This window comes from Gossypium hirsutum, chromosome A09 (genome assembly GCF_007990345.1).
Source record: "Gossypium hirsutum isolate 1008001.06 chromosome A09, Gossypium_hirsutum_v2.1, whole genome shotgun sequence".
Lineage (NCBI taxonomy): Eukaryota > Viridiplantae > Streptophyta > Magnoliopsida > Malvales > Malvaceae > Gossypium > Gossypium hirsutum.
The window spans coordinates 46,825,031-46,843,497 of NC_053432.1; the positions used below are offsets into that span (position 1 = coordinate 46,825,031).

At 36.3% G+C, this 18,467-nt stretch overlaps 1 pseudogene; it reads right to left on the minus strand.

The window, feature by feature from the left end:
• Positions 1–522: 522 nt before the first annotated feature.
• The window catches only part of LOC121205999 (ATP synthase subunit alpha, chloroplastic-like), a 37,843-nt pseudogene continuing 19,898 nt past the window's right edge, over positions 523–18,467 (minus strand).

Sequence of the window (18,467 nt, forward strand, 5' to 3'; positions counted from 1 at the left end):
GAAAAAAGGTTACAAAAATAAGAAATATTAAATATTACAAAAATTGATACAAAATTATTTAAATTAGAAAATTATAAAATCTTATAAATATTATAAAAATTCTAATAAATTATAAAAAATATAAAATTAATAAAACTTATTTAAAATATTTAAAATTAGGAAAAACATTTTGGAATTCTTAAAAATAATAAAAATATTTAAAATATTAAAATTCATATAAACTTACAAAAATTTAAAAAAAATCATAAAAATTTGAATTGAACCGATTAGCCTAAAATCAGAAAGGGTACTGGTTCTACTAAAACCATTAGACCAGTTGACCAAGGAACTGGTTGATCGAATCAATTTTTTATTTTTTAATATTTTTATCAAACCAAAATTTCTTTATCCAATTATTAGCATATGTCAGAATCAAATATTCTAAACAAGATTTTCAAAACCAGATTAAAATTTTTAATTTTATTTAAGATTGAAATAGAAAATGAAAATTTAAGAATTTTCTATTTATAATTGTTCCCGAAGTCAAAAACGTTCCGTTTGTTACTAAATAGTGTCTTCTAAAAGGGTTTTTGCTTCCTTAGTGAATATTTTGGTAGAAGATATGATTTCTTAGAACTGAGGTTTATTCATTTTTAAGTAAGTACGTAACTCAATGAGAAGTTTCCTTACTTGTCCAATTTCTACTAAATCAAGATAACCATTCGTTTCAGTATAAAATAGTACTTATTTGTTCTTCGACCATGAGAGGAGCTGATTGGGATTGTTTAAGCAACTCACATAATCGTTTACTTCATGCCAATTGATTTTGAGTAGCTTTATTGAGATCAGAAGCAAATTGCGCAAAGGCTTCTAATTCGGCGAATTGGGCCAATTCTAATTTTGATTTAATAACGACTTGTTTCATAGCTTTAATTTGACCCACGGATCCTACTTTAGAGATGGAAATCCCCATATGTCACATCCCAAAAATAGGCTTAGAAGAAATAGAAAAAAAATGTAGACTTTTATTTATTTTCTAAAGTAAAGGGTAAGTTAGAATATCTTAAAAATTATTTGTGTTAAAAGTTTGAGCTTGCTGGTTCATTAGTAAGGCCTTAACCTACCCATAGGTTCCAAATTTGAACCCTTTTAAGTGCCAAATTTTCAAAATAGCCTAGCCAAAAATTATTTTTTTCAATTTAGTCCTTATTTTCAAATAATCCTAATTCTACATGAATTCCTAAAATCTATTTCAATTAGGGAAAAAGATATTTTAAAATAGCCAAATTTTGATCAAACCCGAGAATTTTATCTAAAGGATTTTTCAAGAGAAACACCCTCAATTTCTTCCTTTCCCAAATCAATTTTCAAGAAAAAGAATCCAAGGTTTCAAAATCGTTCTTCTCCCCTTAAGTAGATCGTTAATCTCCTTATCCAATTAAGGTTTTTATGTTTTCAAAATCAAGCGTGATATCTAAACTTAAAACATTATGTATGATTAATTATAGTGTTAGGAAATAGGAAGGCTATTATGTGAACCCCCAGGTTATGCGACACCTCATATAGTGCGAGCGCCTTACATGCAAAACCCCTTACATATGTGAACCCTAGGTAATATGCGAACCCTGTATTATGTGTCAACCCATGTGTGAACCACCTGTATGTGCGAGCCCGTGTACAAACCTTCTATATGTGCGAGCCTATGCACAAACACCCTTGTAGGTGAGCCCTTAGTGTGAGCCCCTATGTGCGAACACCTTAGTTCGAATGCTAGGTACTATGTGAGCTATGTTTATCATGCGAGCCTTAAGTAAACGTGCGAACCCTTATATGTGTTATCATGTGAGCTCTAGTGAATATATGCAAACCCCACATGATGTTACATGCTAACCTAATTTTTTATGGCCTGCGAACCCTAGGTGCAAACCCTATTTTGCGAACCCTATTTGTATGTAGGTGTTAGCCTTACTAGCATTATAAATCACATGAAGATATTGTAAAAATGAAATTGTTTTAGCTCACTTAAATTAAATACTTATGTGAAATTGATATGAGTAAATGCATGAATACATGCCATTAAAATTTAGTATGAGATATTGAATGTGCTTGACAAGCATAGCATCGATTGATGATAAAAAGCATAATTTGCTAAGCATATGTGCATAATTACATGAAATCAGGTGTAGAGGATGGAGGAGTTCTACAGCAGCCTGATTTAGGGCTTAGTCGGAGTAGTGGTCTCGGGACCACAAATCTGGAGTCAAATAAATTATTCCATTATTATTTTTATGTTATATCATATTTATATTAGTATATGAAAATTTTGGTGAGTTAATTTTGATGTTAGTGAGCCTAATTGCGAAAGCGGACTAAATCTCATAAAATGCAAAAGTCCTAAATTGATAGCTAAAAGAGTCAAATAGCTAGAGAACCTAAATTAGGGGTCTTTAAAGGGCAATTAGACCCTTTAGAGAGGCATTGCTGGCCATAGGAGACAAAGGTGGTCAAATTTTCAAAATTTGGTAGGTTAGGTGGCTTATTTTGACTAAAATGGGAGTAATTAAAGGGAAGATGATATCATCCCTTTTTCATCTTCTTTCTTCACCAAAAATCAGCCATTGAAGAGGGTTTGAAAGCTTAAAAATTTCAGCTACTTAGTTGACTCAAAAGTAAGTGATTTTCCTACCCTTTGTTGATATTTTTGTACTTTTGAGACCCTCGAAGCATGAGATTTCAAATGAGAGTACTATTTTGAAAAATGATCAAGAGTGTAGGGTTTTTTCATGAAAGGGTTTGTAATTTTTCTGAGTTTTTATGGAAGAAAATAAGTCTTAGGGGGTGTTATGAACAACTTTTGTGAAAGGTGTTAACCTGAAAACACCTAAAAGGACTATATTGTATAAGTTGTGAAATAGATGTTAAGTATGTGAAATAGTGGATATTTGGAGTTGCTATAAGAGTAAAAAGGGTTCAACTAGGCTTAAGATATGAAGAAATTCGATAAAAATTGATTTTCGGGCCTAAGGGTAAAATGGTCATTTTGTCAAAGTCTAGGGGAAAAATGGTCATTTTACCAAAGATATGAATTTTCAGTTTCTTAATTTTATTTAGTGACTAAATAAGTGCATTTTACGATTATAAATCAAGAATCACCAAATCCGAATTTAAACCGGAAGAAAGCCAAGCAAATCGACTAAATCGACTAGTCGCCACATTTTTGTAATCTGAGGTAAGTTGTATGTAAATAGTACAACTACAATGTTAATGTATGTGTTGAATTGTACTTGAATTTAATATAGCATGAATTGCTTAATTGTGGAATTGAGAAAGTAAGATGATAATAGAGATAGTAGAGTTCCCGTTTGAACCTAGGAAATAAATCAAATATTCATGCCATAACATATGAGCTACTGTGAGCTAGTGTAAGACATGTCTAGGACATGCATCGACCACATTATGAGCACCAGTGTAAGACCATGTCTGGGACATGGCATCAGCATTGAGACGAGTGCTAGTGTAAGACATGTCTAGGACATGCATCGGCCTCGAGACGTAAGTCACAATAAAACATGTCCGCTACATGCATCGACTATGAGATGTGTCAGTGTAAGATCATGTCTAGGACATGGCATCGACACAGATATGCTAGAGCTTGTGTAAGACCATGTCTGGGACATGGCATCGACATCTTACCCCATGTTTGAGGCTTAATAAATATCTGATAGTGTTCTAAATGGTTCAAGGGTAAAAATGACGATTTCAAGTTAACGAAGAAAGTATAATTGTGTTATTAGTGGTACAGGTATCCTGTTTGGTATATGTAGAATATGAGCTCAAATTTTATGATATACGATGGGTACTAAATATTGATGAGTAAGTTTTGCTTATGCCCAATTGTATGTTTTGAGCTTGTTGATGAATGGTAAAGTTATGTTGTATATTTATTTATCTGTAACTTTCTAAGCTTTATGATTACTCCCTCTCCCTTTCCATTTTCTTATAGTGCTGCCTATCTGGTTCAGGGATCAACGGAAGTTAGAGATATCGATCACAGTATCAATCGAAGCATTCGGTATAGTTTGATTTATATTTTTGAATATGGCATGTATAGGTAACTAGACTTGTGTTTTGTGTCATTATCAATTTGGCCAAATGAGTTGGTCTGGGATAAATCTCTCATTTGTATTAAGCCTTGAATGATGGCTAATATTCATTTTGATTTATATACAAAGACGTTATCTTCATAGATGAGTAAATGCACTCATGGAATGTTGTTTATTATGGCTGATGTGGTTGCATGAGATAACCTTGTATTGACTTTAGTTGATTAATGTGTAGATTGTGTAAGTAAGGGTGGCAAAGAGGCTTGGTAAATAGCCTTGTATTGTCCACATGAATAGACATACAGGCGTGTGTCTAGGCCGTGTGTGACACACGGTCTACCCTATGGGCGTGTGGTCCGACCATGTGTACCTAAAAGTAAAAATTTCAAGTTAGTATGCGTGGTAGTAAACACACGGGTAGAGACACAGCCGTGTGTCTCAGTTGTATGAAGGACACGGTCTAGCACACGGGCGTGTGCCTTGGCCGTGTGACATTATGGAGATGCTGACGTCAGAAATAAAATATCCATATTTTTGCACACAGGCTAGGACACGGGCGTGTCATGGCCGTGTGAAGGACACGAGCCAGGCACATGGGCGTGTGCTAGGTAGAGTGAAAACCACTGTAGGTGTGCATTTAAAATTATTTCCATATGAGAGGAGGACATGGGCGTGTCCCTGTATTGTTTAGGCCGTGTGAGCCATACGGGCCATCACATGACCATGTCAAAATGGCCACACGGGCGTGTTGCCCTTCCACACGGGCGTGTACTTTGTTTCAAAATCAAATTTTCTATAGATGGTTTAAGGACCCAGGTTGATCCCGAACAGTTTTCAGTGGTCGATTTGAGGCTTGTAGACTCATAACATGAAGTTTAAAGTAGAAATTGGAAAAAGTTTTAAATTGGACCGAGTATTGGTGACTTCTGATCATTTGGGTGCATGAGATCAAGTTAGGTAATGCCTCGCATTCCACTCGGCGTGGGCTACGGGTATGGGGTGTTACATTTAGTGGTATCAGAGCTATGGTTTAGTTGGTTTTAGGACTAACCTAGTGAAAGTATGGGTCTAGCTATACATGCCATAACTGTATATTGATAGTGTGACAACTTTTAACGATTATAAGTTGTATTTTTATATAGTAAATGGATCCTGATAAAGCCACGGTGGATGACGTGGAAAGTAACGCGCCGGCTCCCACTGAAGGGACCGCGCTAGTTGAGAGCGAGCCCATGACTTAGGGCCAGGACGAAGGGGCTAGAGAAACATACCTCCAAATGATGGATGCTTGGTACATGAAGTTTGTTCGTGGGAATCCGAACACTCTACCTCCCCCGCCTCCTCCGATCCCTCAGTATCCTCGGTAGCTCCGCAAGGTACGGACATGATCAGGAGGGAGAAGCTTCCGGTAGACAAGATTAGGAAGTAAGGGGTCGAGGAATTTTAGGCTAACTTAGATGACGACCTGGAGAAAATAGAGTTTTGGTTAGAGAATACCATCAGTGTATTTGATGAACTGTCGTACATGCCTAAGGAGTGCGTGAAATGTGGCGTATCGCTCTTACGAGATTTGACCTACGAGTGGTGGAACACTCTTGTGTCTGTGGTACCGAGAGAGAGTAATTTGGGAATTCTTCCAGGAAGAGCTCCGAAAGAAGTATATTAGCCAGAGGTTTATAGAGCAAAAGAGGAAGGAATTTCTAGAGTTAAAGCAAGGCAGTAGGAGAGTGATGGAGTATGAACGATAGTTTATGTAACTTAACAGATACGCGCGGGAGTGAGTGTCCTCAGAAGCCACTATGTGTAAAAGGTTCGAGGATGGTCTTAATGAAGATATCCGAGTATTTGTTGGAATCCTAGAACTAAGAGAATTTGTAGTGCTCATTGAGAGAGCATGCAAGGCAGATGAGCTGGTAAAAGAGAGGAGGAAAGTGGCTTTTGAGTCACGAGACTCAAAGAAGAGACAGATGGGGAAGTCACATCAGTCCTCATCTAAGAGATCGAAGGAATTCACTACTCGATCGAATGCTTCAGTGGGGTTTTCGAATAGAAATAAGAACTGGCAGAACACAATTTCTAGAGCCCAGACAACTTCTATCGTGAGCGTCGACAGTGCTCGGCCAAATAGGCCAGAATGTTCGCAATGTGGTAGGCGTCACTTCGGCGAGTGCTGGGGGAATGAAATGGGCTATTTTAAGTGTGGATCATTAGAACACTTCATCCAAGATTGTCCTGAAATGGAATAGAGAGAGAAAAAGTAAGAAGAGAAGGCAAGTAGTGTTCCATTGTGGGGTAAACCACAAAAGAACCCTGGAAGCGGGGCTTCTAGCAGAGGTGCGTCAAAAGATACTGCAGTAAGGTTCGAGGGTAGAGTGCCTGCAAGGACTTACGCTATTCATGCCCGTGAAGAGGCAGAATCTTTCGACATGATCACGGGTACCTTTTCTATTCATGAAATATCTGTTGTTGCTTTAATTGACTCGGGTTTACCCTCTCTTATATTTGTATGGAATTGATACCTCGTATGAACATGATAGTAGAGTCCACTGAGTTTGTGATAAAAGTGTCCAACCCTTTAGGCAGACATGTACTAGTGGACCAAGTGTGTAGAAATTATCCTTTGACAATTAAGGGTCATTGTTTTTCGGCCAACCTGATGTTGTTACCATTTAATGAATTTGATGTAATCCTCGAGATGGATTGGCTGACTTTTCATAGTGTTGTAGTAGACTGTGGGAGAAAAGTTATTGAGTTGAAATGTGGAGACGGAAATGTAATTCAAGTTGGGCCAGATGAATCGGATAATTTGCCTGTTATAGTATTATTTTTCACTGCTGAGAAATATTTAAGAAAAGGATATGAGGCTTACCTAGCTTTTGTGCTGAATGCTCAAGTGTCTGAGTTGAAGATTGAATCGGCACAAGTGATTTGTGAGTTTATAGATGTATTTCTGGAGGAATTACCCGGATTACCTCCAGTGAGGGAAGTTGAGTTTGGAATCGAGTTGGTCCCCAGTACGGCACTCATCTCTATTTCTCCGTATAGGATGGCTCCTACGGAGTTAAAGGAGTTGAAAGTTCGATAACAAGAGTTAACTGATAAGGGCTTTGTGAGACCGAGCTTTTTCCCATGGGGTGCTCCGGTGTTCTTTGTGAAAAAGAAAGATGGGTCAATGAGGTTATGTATCAACTATAGACAGCTCAATAAAGTAATAGTGAATTACAAGTATCCTTTGCCAAGAATAGATAACCTATTTGATCAGTTAAAGGGAGCCACTATATTTTCTAAGATTGACTTGAGGTCAGGATACTACCAGCTAAGGGTGAAAGACCAAGATGTACCGAAGACCGTGTTTCGAACAAGATATGGGTATTATGAGTTCCTCGTCATGCCCTTTGGCTTGACTAATGCCCTGGCGGTGTTTATGGATTTGATAACCCGCATTTTTCGACCGTATTTAGATAAGTTCTTGGTTGTCTTTATCGATGACATATTGATTTACTCGCGTGACGAGAGTGAGCACGCGAAGTATTTGAGGACTGTATTACAGACCTTGAGAGACAAATAATTGTGCGCCAAGTTCAGTAAGAGTGAATTCTAGCTTAAGGGGGTTGGTTTCTAGGATATATTGTGTCGGGTGACGGGATTAGAGTTGACCTAAGCAAAATCTCAGCTATTGTTGAATGGAAACCGCCGAAGAATGTGACTGAGGTCCAAAGTTTTTTGGGATTGGCCGGATATTATAGGCGGTTTATAAACGGATTCTCTATTATAGCTACCCCGATGACAAGACTACTGTAACAAGATGTCAAGTTCGAATGGATAGAAAAGTGCCAACAGAGTTTCAAGCAATTAAAGGCTTTGTTGACCGAAGCCAGTGTTAGTGCAATCGGAGTCGGGTAAAGAATTTGTGATATACAACGACGTCTCTTGAATGGTTTAGGGTGCATACTTAAGCCAGAAGGTAAGGTCATAGTGATGAACTATAATTTTTACATATTTTTATCCCATGCTTAGCGCATTTATAGATGGTTTCTCCTTAGAATTGGTGAATACGATGCTCCTAATCCTTTAATTTCATGTTTTATACTTAGGTGAGCATAGGAGAGTAAAAAGGGTGAGAAACAGGCAAAAAACAGAGAAAATGGACCCACGTGGGAAATCAACACGGCCTGGACTTCTTCACACGAGCGTGTCACACGGCCGTGTCCTTTTGGTAAGATCGAAACATGACTTACACGGGTAGATCACATGCCCGTGCCCATTTAACAGCCTTGACCACGGCCTTAAGTAATCGCACATGGGCGTGTCCCTGCCAAGCCCAAGTTTAGTCCAATTCGGAAAAGGCCAATTTTGGGTGCTCTTAGCCATTCGAAAGCCTATTTAAACACCTGAGGAGGCACTTAGAAGGAGGACGCAGAGTAGGAAGCAAATAGTTACTCAAGGAAAGCCGATTGATCCATCTAAGAAGCCGAATTCATCATCAAGACTGAAGATCTCCCTTCAAGTTCCTTTAGGAGTTTTGGGTTTTCTTATATTTTGTTATCTTTATGCTTTTGAGATGTTTTCTTCCATAAGTATGAACTAAACCCCCTGAATACCTAAGGGGAATGAAACCTAAGACGGATCTTGTTATTATTGTCTGAATTGTATGATAAATATTTGACTTGCTCTTACTTATGTGTTCTTAATTCTTGTTTTGATATTCCAGGATATTGATTCAAGTTAAGCTCTTATTTAGAGGAGGAATAAACTCTGTCTAAGAGTAAATTTTTCATAATTAAGCAGAGTTTATTGCACTCCTAGAGATAGGGTGGTGAGATTTTTTCGGATTAGGGTGAATCCTAATAAGGGAATCCATAGATCAAGTTAATGCAAATCTAGGGTGTTAATTAGAAATAGATTTCAATTATTCAACCTAGGGTTAGACGTTATTAGTCTCGAGAGAGATAATAATATAACTTAGGGATTTCTATGGATCAAGTCAAATGAATAAATCGTCTGATTCAGAGTCAAATAACAAGTGAAGTCTAGGTGGATTTTTCCTTAGGTATTGTCTTAATCAATCGAATTTTCCCAAATTTTCTTTCTGTGCATTCTTAGTTAGTAATTAGTTTAGATAACCAAACCTCTTAATTTTTATGCTAGATAATAAAAAGGAAGTAAATACTAGTACTCATAGTTCCTTTGGGTTCGACAATCTGGTCTTGCTGAACTATACTACTGTTCAATAGGTACACTTGCCTTAATCGTGATAATAAGTTAGTCTCAAGAACGATCCTTTCATAAATCTTTAAAACCTGTCACGAATATCACGTATCACATAGCTTACGCTTTGAGGTAGCTAAAGCCATATGAGAAAAATTACACGACGCATGATCTAGAGTTGGCCACCATCGTGTTCATGCTGAAAATTTGGAGACATCATTTGTTTGGAGAGAAATGCCGAGTATTCACTGATCACAAGAGTCTTAAGTACTTTATGACTCAAAAGGAGTTAAATTTACGACAATGAAGGTGGCTAGAGCTAATAAAGGATTATGAGTTGATTATCGACTACCATCCGGGAAAGGCGAATATAGTCGCTGATGCTTTGAGTCGATAGTCATTTTTTACCTTGAGAGCCATGAATACTTAGTTGTCTATGTCTAGCGATGGTTCGGTCCTAGCAGAGTTGAGAGTTAGACCGACATTTCTACGAGAGATCTGTGAAGCTCAGAAAAGTGATAAAGAGTTGCAAGCTAAGATTGCTCAGTGCGAGACAGAAAATAAATTCGAGTTTCGTGTTGGTGTCGATGGGTGTTTGATGTTTAAAGATAGAGTTTGTGTACCCAAGAACAACGAATTGATTCGAAAGATTTTAGATGAGCACATAGCAGGTGTTTGTCCATCCACTCGGGTAGTGTAAAAATGTATAACGACCTGAAGAAAATGTATTGGTGGTTAAGGATGAAAAGAGACATTTTAGGATTCATTTCCAAGTGTCTTGTGTGTCAGCAAGTGAAGGCTGAACACCAAGTACCTTCGGGTTTACTTCAGCCTATCACGGTCCCCGAGTGGAAGTGGGATCGAATTACTATAGATTTTGTGACGGGTTTACCGATAACCCCGAAGAAAAAGAATGTTGTTTGGGTTATTGTTGATAGGCTAACAAAGTTGGCACATTTTATACCAGTGCGTACCGATTACTCTCTCGAGAAACTGGACGACTTGTACGTTTCTAAGATTGTGAGGCTGCATGGAGTGCCCTTGTCGATTGTTTCAGATAGGGACTCGAGATTTACCTCGAGGTTTTGGAAAAGGTTACAAGAGGCATTAGGAACAAAGTTGAGTTTTAGCACGGTATTTCACTAGCAAACCGACGGCCGGTCGGAAAGGGTGATTCAGATTTTAGAAGATATGTTGCGGTATTGTGTTCTCGAGTTTCAAGGCAATTAGAAAAGGTATTTTCCATTGGTTGAATTCGCCTACAACAACAGTTATCAGACAAGTTTGAAAATGGCGCCTTATGAGGCTTTGTATGGGCGAAAGTGTCGAACGCCCTTATATTGGACTGAGCTTAGAGAGAGTCAGATTCACGGGGTCAATTTAATCAAAGAAACTGAAGAGAAAGTTAAAGTGATTCGTGACTGCTTGAAGGCTGCTTCGGATAGACAAAAATCCTACGCAGATTTGAAATGGAAGGAAATTGAGTTTCAAGTCGGCGATAAGGTATTTTTGAATGTATCCCCGTGGAGGAAAGTCCTCAGATTTGGTAGAAGAGGCAAGTTGAGTCCTTGTTTCATAGGACCTTATGAGGTTATCAAAAGAGTAGGACCGGTTTCCTATCAATTGGCTTTACCACCAGAGTTGGAAAAGGTTCACGATGTGTTTCATGTATCCATGCTATGTCGATATAGATCAGACCCTTTGCACGTCATTGCGCCGACAGAGGTTGAGATTCATACTAACATGACTTATGGCAAAGAGCCGGTTAAGATTTTATCTCGGGAAGTCAAATAGTTGAGGAATAAGAGTATAGCACTCATGAATGTTTTGTGGCATAGGCGTGGAGTTGAGGAAGCCACAAGGGAACCTGAGGAGACTGTGAGAGATCAGTACCCAAACTTATTCCCTAAGGGGGAGAAATGTAATAGCCCAATTTAGGGCCTAGTAGGAGTAGTGGTCTCGGGACCACAAATCCAAATTCAAATAAATTATTCCATTATTATTTTGATGTTATAACATGTTTATATTAGTGTATGAAAAATTTGGTGAGTTAACTTTAATGTCAGTGAGCCCAATTGCGAAAGAGGACTAAATCGCATAAAATGAAAAAGTCCTAAATTGATAGCTAAAAGTGTCAAATAGCTAGAGAACCTAAATTGGGGGTCTTTAAAGGGTAATTAGACCTTTTAGGGAGGCATAGCTGGCCATAGGAGACAAAGGTGGTCAAATTTTCAAAATTTGGTAGGTTAGGTGGCTTATTTTGACTAAAATGGGAGTAATTAAAGGGAAGATAATATCATCCCTTTTCATCTTCTTTCTCCATTGAAAATCAGCCATTGAAGGGGGTTTGAAAGCTTAAAAATTTCAGCTACTTAGTTGGCTCACAAGTAAGTGATTTTCCTGCCCTTTGTTAATATTTTTGTACTTTTGAGACCCTTGAAACATGAGTTTTCAAATGAGGGTACTATTTTGCAAAATGATCAAGAGTGTAGGGTTTTGTCTTGAAAGGGTTTGTAATGTTTGCTGAGTTTTTATGGAAGAAATAAGTCTTAGGGGGTGTTATAAAAAACTTTTGTGAAAGGTGTTAGCATGAAAACACCTAAAAGGACTATATTGTATAAGTTGTAAAATAGATGTTAAGTATGTGAAATAGTTGAATTAATATATGAAGAAATTCGATAAAAATTAATTTTTGGGCCTAGGGGTAAAATGGTCATTTTATCAAAGTTTAAGGGAAAAATGGTCATTTTACCAAAGATATGAATTTTTGATTTTTTAATTTTATTTAGTGACTAAATAAGTGCATTTTACGATTATAGATCAAGAATCACCAAATCCGAACTTAAATTGGGGGAAAACCAAGCAAATCGACTAAATCGACTAATCGCCACATTTTGTAATCCGAGGTAAGTTGTATGTAAATAGTACAACTACAATGTTAATGTATGTGTTGAATTGTACTTTAATTTAATATAGCATGAATTGCTTGATTGTGGAATTGAGAAAGCAAGATGATAATAGAGATAGTAGAGCTCCCGTTTGAACCTAGGAAATAAATAGGATATTCATGTCATAACATATGGGCTACTGTGAGCTACTGTAAGACATGTCTGAGACATGCATGGGCCACATTATGAGAGCCAGTGTAAGACCATGTTTGGGACATGGGATCGACATTGAGACGAGTGCTAGTGTAAGACATGTCTGGGACATGCATCGGCCTCGAGACGTAAGTCATTGTAAGACATGTCCAGAACATGCATCGACTACGAGATGTGTCAGTGTAAGACCATGTCTGAGACATGGCATCGGCACAGATATGCTAGAGCTTGTGTAAGACCATGTCTGGGGTATGGCATCCGCACTTTACCCCATGTTTGAGGCTTAATGAATATCTGATAGTGTTTCAAATGGTTCAATGGTGAAAGTGACGATTTCAAGTTAATGAAGAAAGTATAACTGTGTTGTGAGTGGTACAGGTATCCTGTCTGGTATATATAGAATATGAGCTCAAATTTTATGATATACGATGGGTACTGAATATTGATGAGTAAGTTTTGCTCATGCCCAATTGTATGTTTTGAGCTTGTTGATGAATGGTAAAATTATGTTGTATATTTATTTATGTGCAACTTACTAAGCTTTATGCTTACTCCCTCTCCCTTTCCATTTTCTTATAGTGATGCCTATCTAGCTCAAGGATCAACAGAAGTTAGAGATATCGATCACACTATCAATCGAAGCATTCGATATAGTTTGATTTATATTTTTGAATATGGCATGTATAGGTAAGTAGACTTGTGTTTTGTGTCATTATCAATTTGGCCAAATGTGTTGGTTTGGGAGAAATCTCTCATTTTTATTAAGCCTTGAAAGATGGGTAATATTCATTTTGATTTATATACAAAGATGTTATCTTCATAGATGGGTAAAATGCACTCATGGAATGTTGTTTATTGTGGCTGATGTGGTTGCATGAGATAACCTTGTATTGGCTCTAGTTGATTAATGTGTAGATTGTGTAAGTAAGGGTGGCAATGAGGCTTGGTAAATAGCCTTGTATTGTCCACACGGGTAGACACACAGATGTGTGTGACACACGGTCTACCTTATGGGCGTATGGTCCGGCCGTGTGTCCTCTGCACGTAAAAATTTCAAGTCAGTATGCATGATAGTAAACACATGGGTAGAGACACGACTGTGTGTCTCAGCCGTGTGAGGGACACGGTCTAGCAAATGGGCGTGTGCCTTGGCCGTGTGACATTATGGAGATGCTGACGTCAAAAACAAAATGTCCATATTTCTGCACACGGGCTAGGACATGGGCTAGGCACACGGGCGTGTGCCAGGCCGAGTGAAAACCCTTGTAGGTGTGCATTTAAAATTATTTCCACACGAGAGGAGGACATGGGCGTGTCCCTATATTGCTTAGGCCGTATGAGCCACATGGGCCATCACACGACCATGTCGAAATGGCCACACGGGCGTGTGCCTTGTTTCAAAATCAAATTTTCTATAGATGGTTTAAGGACCCGAGTTGATCCCGAACAGTTTTCAATGGTCTATTTGGGGCTTGTAGGCTCATTACATGAATTTTAAAGTAGAAATTGAAAAAGTTTTAAATTGGACCGAGTCTTGGTGACTTGTGATCATTTGGGTGCATGAGATGAAGTTAGTTAATGCCTCGTATTCCGGTCCGACGTGGGCTATGGGTATGAGGTGTTACAAGTTCTGTAGAAGGCAGTGGCAATTTAAGCCCACAGTGAAAGTTAGTACTGCATGAAGTAGGTGGCAATGTCATTCAAATCGTATAAGACGGGATGCTAGGTTAAAAAATCACCAAATCGGGTCAATCGAGATGATAGTTATTGTAGTAAAAAGCCATCAAAATTGGGCAACCAGGATGATAAGTTATTATGGTAAAAGTCATCGTCAAAGATGACAAGTGAATGTCCATCCTCACTAGAAATCAAACTTGGGATGATAAGTTTTTGATATGTGTTTTTGGTGTGACGAGCAATGCTCGAGGGTGGATAAAATGGATGGGTGGGGAATTTGCATTTGCATTGCATCATAAATATATTTTGTATATACTTTGATTTATTATATGTTCATTATATTATACTTAAATTATTATTATGCTATAAATTAAATAATGTACTGTTTGACAATTATATATAATGGTTTAAAATTAGTCTCACACTGAGCCGTTGTAAGCTCATTCTCCCTTTTCTTTACCTCTTAGGTAGTACAGAAAACTAGGACTTGAAATGGCATAAGAGGACCTTTGATTAGCAGCTCGTTTTCCGTTATTGTTATTTTAAAATTTTCATTAAAAATTTCATTAATTATTTATCTTGGGATTGTAATTATTAAGTATTTTCTTTCTTTTATAACCTAGGTTTGAAATTGATTTATTTATTTTAAGCATGATGTTAGTTAAAATATGATATTTGCATGCTTTTCGGTTTAGAAAACCATCAACTTAAATATTTTCTGTTGCTCTATAAACACTTAATGTTTTGATAAAAACTCCTTAAAACTTAATTGTTTTCTCTAAATTTCACCTCAAAAATATTGTAATTGAATTGTTTAGTAAAGCCGGTTTAAATTAATGAATATTTTTCCTAAAAAAAAAGATCAATTTTTATACAAATCCACTCGAGTAAAAAGAATGGCTTTACAAGATCACTTTGTGATCAATGTAACACCTTCGACTTAATCGAAACTCTTAGGCCAAGTTGGGGGTGTTACACCACATTAATAGCAGGTATGATTCCAACATTGAATAGATTGGCAGATAAGGATATTTTTCCATCTGTAATGGAGATCACGTTAGTACAAATATACATCGAAACGTCTCCTGACTAGGTCTCAACTATTGGTAAAACAGCCATACTTCCTTCACCCAATTGAGAACTTGATTTAATAGCTCTTTCTAAAATGCGTGAATGCAAATAAAAAACTTCTCTTGGATAAGCTTCACGATATGGCGATCTTCGTACTATAAGAGACATTTGGTGATAAGCCTGTGCTTACTTGGAAAGATCATCATAAATGATTAAGGTGTGCCATTCACAATACATAAAATATTTAGCCAAAGCAGTTCCTGTATAACGAGCAAGGTATTGTAATGTAGCTGGGGAATCCACTGTTCTTGCTACATCCTTAAACCAATCAGATTAGCGGTTTGCCAGTTCAATTGATCCATCCAATTTAATTAAATTAAACATTAAAAAAATAAAAAATAAACAATATTAGAAAAATAAGTTCAATCGCCCTAAGTCAACCAGTCTAATGGCTTTCTCCAGACTAATACCCTTGCCAATTTAGGTCTAATTGGTCCAACCGATTGATCAGGTCCAGTTCAAGTTTTTATGATTTTTTTTTAAATCTTATAAGTTTATATCAACTTTAATACTTTTTTATGGATTTTTATAGAATTTTAATATGTTTTTATAAAATTTTAAATATGTTTTATTAATTTTATAATTTATTAGATTTTTTATATTTTTATAATTTTTATGAGTCCATATCAAGTTTCATATTTTTAATATTTAATAATTTAAATAATTTTTTATATTTTATATTTTTATAAATTTTATGATTTTTATTCATTATAATTTTTTCTGATTTTAGTTTTTTATGATCTTTTAATCATTTTTATGGGAAAAATATTAGATTAAACCAAAAAAATGCCATGTGTCACCATCTGATTGGCAGTTAATTTTTTTAACAGTCAATGTGGCCAATGACGAAAATCGTTAACCGAGGGGAGGGGAAGGAGGGGGACTTAATTAATTATTATTTTTCGTTTTCTTAAAGGTTTTTTGACGTATAATCCATAAAAAGGAAATGATTTTAAGAACACTTGTGTAATGGTTCGACTTTCAATGATATCAAAAAATGTGATTTCTGTAACACCCCTCACCTGACCCGATCTTTAGGTCTGAGTTATAGAATGCCACATTCGTTTTCAGAGCAACAATGGACAGATTCACGATAAAATAATTATTTCCACAAGTATTCAAACATCAAACACAATCATTTTAGGTTTAACAATAAATCTCGAGTCTTAATTGAGCTTACAAAAGCTCTTTTGATAATCCTAGCACGTAATAGGACCAAATTTCAAAGTTTCAAAATTTTAGGGTCAATGTCATCATGTCATCACATCATCACTTCCACATTGTGGCGTCATCAAATAAATTGTCACATCACGAAGTCAGGCCACTTGATTTCGCGGAGTCACTTACTGTCAGCCGGTGTTACAACGAGGAAGAATGACCGTTGGTACGAGGACTCTGTTTTTGGTAAAAATGAACCATTTGGTACCTATTTCAAGCTTTCCACCAAACATGATCAATTTGAGCACAAAGTATTAACTTCACCTGATACAAAACATGCCAAAATCATACCAAACATGCTCCATTCTCATATTCAAATATTCTACAAAGTATTCAATCTTAAAACATTAATCAAACTTAAACATTTTCTCTTATTGAAATAACCAAATCATTCTAACATCAATTCTTACCTATACCAAATGATTCAAGTCCCAAACATTTTTCAAATTTGTCAACCATAATATGACATTTCAACTATGTATCAACCATTGCTAAATCATGCATTTTAAACCATACATCAATACAACATCAAAATCACATGCACCAAGTTCATTACCATATTCACATCATAAAGACTTATATACATCAAGACACCTATATACATGCCATAATTCCTAGGTTAAAAATGAACAAACATCTACCAATTCAGTGATAGGATAGTGTGAGCTTTAGGGGGTCCAACTTCACACATTCCGCAATATGATGATCTATAAGGGAAAAGGAAAAATAAACTAGGTAAGCATTTATGATTCTTAGTAAGTTCATAGGCATTATACAAAAACTTACCTTATTATTCAATCAAATAAAATATGCTACCTTAATTTGGCATGATTAGCTAGACATGGCAAAACGCAACATCAATAAGGTGAGTTTAACATATAATCCAACCATATGATATCTCAGACATATATCAATCCAATTCTTTTTAAAAACCAATTTTTCAATACCATGATCATGTTCGTTTCAACATTTATCCATTTGAACATCAAACTCATATCATACATAGGTATATTCGGTACACCAATTGCTCGTCCGAGCTGAATATATATACATGTTAGGTTACTAGTCCATGCTAAACTTGTATCACATGTATCTTTGATACACCAATTGCTTGTTTGAGATGAATATGTATGTAACATCCCAAACTTGGCTTAAACCTTATGACCAGATTTGGAGAAATTATGACAGTTCATTTGAAATCCAGAATCCCTTTGAGACTTGTAAAGCAAATAGTGTTAAGTTTGATAAATAAAATTCCAATTAATTTAGGGAAAATTCTTCCCCTTAATTAATTCATTAAATTTCTCGACTATATGTTTATAAAATGCTTAATTTGTAGAGGAATTTCATTGTTGAATTTAGTTTTGAAAAACACAGTTTGTTATTGGGAATTTAGCAATTTTGCACATAAAATTTAATATCATCTAAAAATGTTAAAACTATTTTAAACGGAAAGTAAAATCCCAAAATTTAAAAACAAACCCAAAAGTCTAAAAAAAGTCCATGAGAAAAATGAATTTAATCTGAATAATTAAAAGAAACATAATATCAATAAGTAACCGAGCTCCTGTTGCACCGATCCATCCTAAGTTTATGGATTACTTGAGAGAAAACAAACAAAAAGTGAGCTTACAAGCTCAGCGTGTGAAATAACTCTATCAATAAATCAGATGCACAAATTTCACAAGAAACACATATCAGATTATGTTCGGTTACAAATTTCAGATATTCTTTATTAACAGATCAGCTATAGAATCATTTTCAGAGTCAGAAACATAATAAGATGCATACATATAAATATCCTACCCCCATCCGCTACACACCATCTCCATCCATCCCTATACACCAAATACGGTATCAAGTACCCATCAAACCCCACACACCAGTAAGTGATTGTACATCACTTTACAAAATTAACGTAGTCAAGCTGCCAAATACAATATGCGGTATGTGGCTAGGCCACCAGATAAGGCAGATAAATTAAACTACCATCACTTCCTTCGCCATATCATAACCCAACTCGAGGCAAATAATCATACGAACAGATAAA